The sequence below is a fragment of the Diadema antillarum genome, unplaced genomic scaffold (genome assembly GCF_040938485.1).
Source record: "Diadema antillarum isolate AM-2024a unplaced genomic scaffold, OU_Dant_1.0 seq00002160_RagTag, whole genome shotgun sequence".
NCBI classification, from domain to species: Eukaryota; Metazoa; Echinodermata; class Echinoidea; order Diadematoida; family Diadematidae; genus Diadema; species Diadema antillarum.
In genome coordinates this window covers 115,561-121,560 of record NW_027272799.1, presented here as the reverse complement: position 1 = coordinate 121,560, position 6,000 = coordinate 115,561, and positions in this window count along the sequence as shown.

The window sequence follows — 6,000 nt, the reverse complement described above, 5'->3', positions numbered from 1 at the left end:
GGTAAAATATGTCCCTTGGGGAGTTGAAGGTCACCACAAGGTCAAAGGTAATAGGCGGGGCCAATGAACTTCCGGGAGTTAGAAAAACATTAATTTCTTCTACGCAAATGGGTGAGACACATTTTGCCACTTGCCTTGTTGAATAGCAATCCTTCGAGTATTGTGTAACTTTTTCCTTGTGGATACCACGTAGTCAGGTTGCATTTATTAGTAATCTTTACATTAACATCATTAAGGATGATGATTTGTTGTTGATGTTTTGCTGTCATGTTCTCATTGTTCTGCTCGTTGTTCTGTTTTGTTTTGTATGTTTTTCTTTTGTTTTCTGATGTGCATGTATTGAACTTGGATGAAGAATATAGAAATGACAATGAGCCTGTGAGCCTGTCATGTTGGACATTTGTTTTGAGCGACGTGACTGCAATATTCTGATGATACCAGTGATCAGATGATATTTCTTTGCTTCTAAAAGTAATTCATGTAGCACACATGCATGCACATGCACACATGAAAAATAAAAATATTGTAACATCATAACTTTACCAACAATTTACCATCTGAAGTACTTTCAGCCAACTTAGTTAATGTTTTTTAAGAGTTGCTGATAGTTTTTCACTTCATTTTATGAATTCCAACTGCCTGTCCCATCTCGATTTATCTTCCACAATGTTTATCAAACTATGATTGATCACTGGATATTAATACGTACCAGATTGTGTTATCTTAGCAATTGTTTGTGAAAACAAACGGCCACATGGATAAGGGTTGGAAATGCGAAATTCATCCTGTTATTAAAAGCTTGTATGTTTGTTTATATAAGGGCACCATTAAATAAAGGTGTTTTTCTTGTTCTACAGCATATTCATACATTTACACACATCAACTTACACACATGCTATAAATGCAAATATGATTAATATCTACATTCTGAATCAGGTAAACTATCTAAGTCCTTGACTTGTTGAAGAATTAGGCCTTCTAACCAACCAGGAAGGTGGAAATCTCTCTCTTCCTCCTCCCTGTTCTAACCATCTTTATTTTCATTTTATGAATCGTGACTTTCTGTGCAGATTGAAATTCTCCCCTTTGTATATCTATCTTCCACAATTGCTATCAAACTTTAGTGATCACCTTACTCTGAAAGATGTTTGCTTGTGTTGTCAGAACAATTTGTTCCAATCATGTATCATAACAGCAATGTGTGCACGGGTTGAAAATGTGACATGCATTATTTGTGTGTGTGTGTGTGTGTGTGTGTGTGTGTGTGTGTGTGTGTCTTTGCAGTGCAGTTCTCTCGAAGGTGCAATGAAGACTAATGAAGCCATCAATGTAAAACTTGCACTTATGCAACTATATTCTATTCAAAATTCAATCTATAATGTATTACAATCTGTTCTATAGCTTAAGCAAATCTCTCAAACTTTGGTACACAATGTCATGTTGACCTTGATATGCAATAGTCCATGACACATTTTGCGGTGTTCCAACTTTGGTTGCTATGGTAGTGACATAGCAAAAATAAAGGATGAATCTTGAGCATCAGATAAGGGGCAGGAATCACTCTGAAGTTGGGTGGCCGGGCAGGGCATTCAGGTGATTGAACGGTCCATTGGTCAGTTCATTGCAAAATCTAGTGGATCAAACTACTCTCGATCTTTCAGTATGGCAGTGAACCTAAAATTTGGCATGTGTAACAGTTAAATCATTGGCAGATGTGCGAGACACATTTTTCCTCGTTACTAACACATTGCCATGATAATGGCAAATTTTAATTAGCATCAAACCAATATGTTGTGGATAGAAATACTCTCTCAATTGGAAATTCAGTTGCATATAGGCCTAAGATCTATTTAATGTGTAGTTGTGCATGACACTTTTGTTTGAACGTCAAGATTTGTGTTGCCATGGTAACAACATTTTTGTATGTAAATCATTCAAAATTTTGAGTGTAGAACAGTCTGTGCAGAGTGGTGAAATTCTTTCTAAATCGGTATACTCATTCAGTATAAATAGTGATTGTGAAACAATGTTAAGCCATGGAAAGCCATGGAAGACAAAACATTTTTCGAGGTCAGGTTCACGGAGTGGAGAGTACCAGTATGTTAGGTGGGGGTATAAATCATCTTTAGTTATATTTCTAGTTTTGTTTACTTGCTTCATTGAAGTGCAATTCAACAAAATTTGAGGTTGCTCTATAGAGTAACAGGCCTACTAGGAATAGTAGAATAATGGACTTACATCAAACTTGGACTTGAAAAAAAAATGGAATTCAAAATACACCTTTGTTTATGCCCTGATAAATGAATCGTGATGAAAATTAGCAATGTCCAGACCCAAAATATGTCATGAAGAAAAGGTATATCACTGTTGTCTGTGGTGAAACTAAGGTAAAGAGAGATCTGGATGTTTTGGTGGACATTATAATTTGCCTTCCAAGGACACTGTTTCACCGTAGCTGATGGATATGGTGAAGAGTCTGTAACATTAAAAAAAAAATGCAAATTTGGCAAAGACAGGGGAAAAAAATGCAAATTTGGCAAAGACAGACAGAAGTACAAAAATAAAAGAAAGAAATGAAGGATTACACACTTCAAATTTTCTGACAAGCTAGGACAGCATTTATATGATAGCTTCAATGAAATGGAGATTGATATAGGGCCTACATCTTTTTTTTTTCTCTTTTTTTTTGAATGCCTGAGAGAGCAACTCTGTCTCTGTATTGGCAAAAGCAAAATATAACGAACCAACAAAACAAATTAAACAAAGAAAAGGAATGCGGAAACTTATTCTCTTTGTTGTCATTTTTTTCCGATGAATTTGTTGGTAGTACATTGTATATCATGAAGGGCAGTTATGGAGTCGGGTTCTCCCTTCAATGACATGGCATAACTAAGCATTTGAATGTGTGGCAGTGGCAGTGCGGCGAGTTGGGCTTGCAAAGTAACTAACAAGGTATTAACTGGTCGTCGTGTTGTTTTTGACTTATTCATGAACCAAGACATTGCAAGTGAAATATCGGCATCGATATTCACGAGGAGTCGTGAATTTCGTCGTGAATATTGGCGAACATCACGATAAAATTTGCGACTAGTCGCAAATATCGGCGCCGATATTCACGACGAGTCGTGAATTTCGTCGTGAATATTGGCGCCGATTTTCGCGACTAACTCGATATTGCAAATTTTGTGGCAAATTTCGTCGTGAATAATATGTTCGCCAATATTCGCGGCGAAATTCACGACTCATCGTGAAAATCGGCGCCGATATTTGCGTCAAAATATGCAATATCGCAGATTTAGTCGCAAATATCGGCGCCGATATTCACGATTTACGATGTCCCTTCAGGACCACCATATGAGCCAGACTCTGCAAGTTCGCTCGGTCCTCCCGTTTTATCCTCTATAGGGGATTTCGGCGTTATCCTTCACAGGGTATTTGCTTGGACTGACAAATAGGCATATATTTACTGAATAATACCTCTGTGTCCTTCTTTTAGGTAGAGCGCATTCAGATACCCAACTCGACCGGTAAAAACCGAGTACCTGTAGCTGACAGATGTGAACCCAATGATTTCCTTTGCTCGGCTACCAGCTCCCTCCGGCGCGCCCGCTAGCCCAGAGTCCCCGGATGGTGTGACGTATTCTGCGACGTAGATTGTTTGGCATGCATTGATACCGAACGTATCTTCGCGGATATCTGTTTTGGTTAAACAGTGGCAAGCAAACGAATAGCGGAAATAAAAAAGGACGTAATGTAACATAATATCCAAAAAGCTGACATAAGAAACTCTTGTCAGTAGTCCAAATGAGACACGTTATGAAAATATATGATTTTTCTACTGATATAGCAATTTAAGTTGGAACCACATAGTTCGTTATTCTAAAAGTTTGTCGATCCGATAATGAAATAAGATTCGAAGTAAGATTTGTTAATCCGAGAATGACATTAGGTCCGTAATTTCTAAGATTCGTAGATCCGAAAATGGCAAAAAAAAACCCACACACACACACACACACACAAACACATTCTTCAGAAAGTTCGTTGGTGTGCATGTTCCTTTCATTTTCAGATTATGAACAAGCAATTCATTTCGTCTCTTTCATCCTTTCATCAGGACAGGGAGCTTTAGATTTTAGACGCGCGGACGTTCAAAGGGCAAAAAACATGTTCTGAGCGTGCGCAGAAGCGCGGGTCAAGTTGACGCACGCTTTTGCGCACGCTCAGAACATGTTTCTTTTCCCTCTGAACGTCCGCTCGTCTAAAATCTAAAGCCCCCTATTGTCTCTGACACTACCTATCATTCTGGAGTTCAAGGAGTTCCTTGGCCTATCAACATTGGGTTGATATTACATAACGACGTTTGTTTACTGCATATGTTCAAACACTCCAAAGTACCCATTTTCACCATTTTCTTTCACTCACGGTGGGGGGGGGGGGGGGGGGGGGGTGGTGTTAAAATAACCCAAGCATCCCCCTCAGTGCTCGTATGCCCGAGACATATTACGATCAAAATGGAAGAAAAATCATTACATTTTTCAGATCAACAATCTTAAAGAGACAATTATTTTTTTAACATGAAAACGACTGATTTGGCTATAATAATGTGTACTAAAGTTGCTTTCGAACTAACAAAATAAAATAGTAATAAATCTATTACTTGCTACTTTCCATCGTATGATGTAGTGAGGGTGGGTGGAGCAACAGGTCAGTTGGGGGCATAAGGGAGATATAGGTCCCAAAATACTAATTCACTCTGTCATTTTATCCCCCCCCCCCCCCCTCCCTTAACAATACGTCACTGAGAACCATATGTGAAAATGTCCGTATTTGTGGAATTTTGTTATATATCGTTGTATACTTGAAGACTAACACATTACATCTGCGAGCAAACGTGTCAAAAATGCACACACACACATACACACACACACTCATTTATCAGCACAATCATGCCTAACCAGGGATTATGTAATAATAGAATACTACATTGTAATCTCTATTCCTTATATAATTTGTGCTTAGGACCTACAGTTTATAAACACACTATGAACAAAGCACAGATTTCGTTACGTGTATGGAAGCCTGAATCAGCATTCAACCTCCCCAATAGTCTACTGTGTAATAAGTGAAAAAGCGACCCCGCATGACGTTTCGCCTATGATGAGATTAATTGATTACAGAATGCTTCTGTATAATCTTAGCAATGTGTTCATCAAAATTCGAATTGCAAGATATTCTATTTACAAAACATTATAATTGGCGGAGGTATCAACCTGAATTCAAAATCACAAATCAGAACTTAACTTCAGTGATATTTTGGCCTACTGGTACATTTTGTATACATCTACTTAGTATACTCATGTGTCAATCACGTTATAGAACAGGGACATGTAAACACTGTATATATACAATGTACGTCATAATATTTAGCGAATCTATAATTTTTCGCGAATGTTTTTTTTTTTTTTGCGCCCCCTTCCTTTACGGAATTCCTGGATCCACCCTTAAACAGCTTTGATGGAAACACTGTATCTTTATCATAGTCCTAATTAATTTGCAAATTATACAAATTTAACCATTTTGCCATACCGGATTTCTTGGGACTTAATTTAGTATATAGGAGATCATAACAAGTTGCACTGCAGTGGAATTCCTATACTGTTGCAATTAGTGGTGGGTGAAACTTGTTCTGACTGGACTATACTGATATGTACAAGTTCACGTCGCATTCATGTTGGGATCATCAGATTTGATATTTTCGCGTCTTTTTAAATTCGCGAATAGCATCCGACTCGCGAAATTCGCAAAAATAAAAACGTCTAAAAATATAAGGCGCATACAGACGAAAATTGGTAAAGGAGGCAATTACAATTATTAAAGATCAAATGTATAGACGTTTGTCCCATCATCATTATTGACATGTTTTTACCTTCTGTTGTAATTGTAGGCGGCGGCGCTTTCTCGTGAACTGCAAATTCTCTGATTAGTGGCATCAGCTTCGCA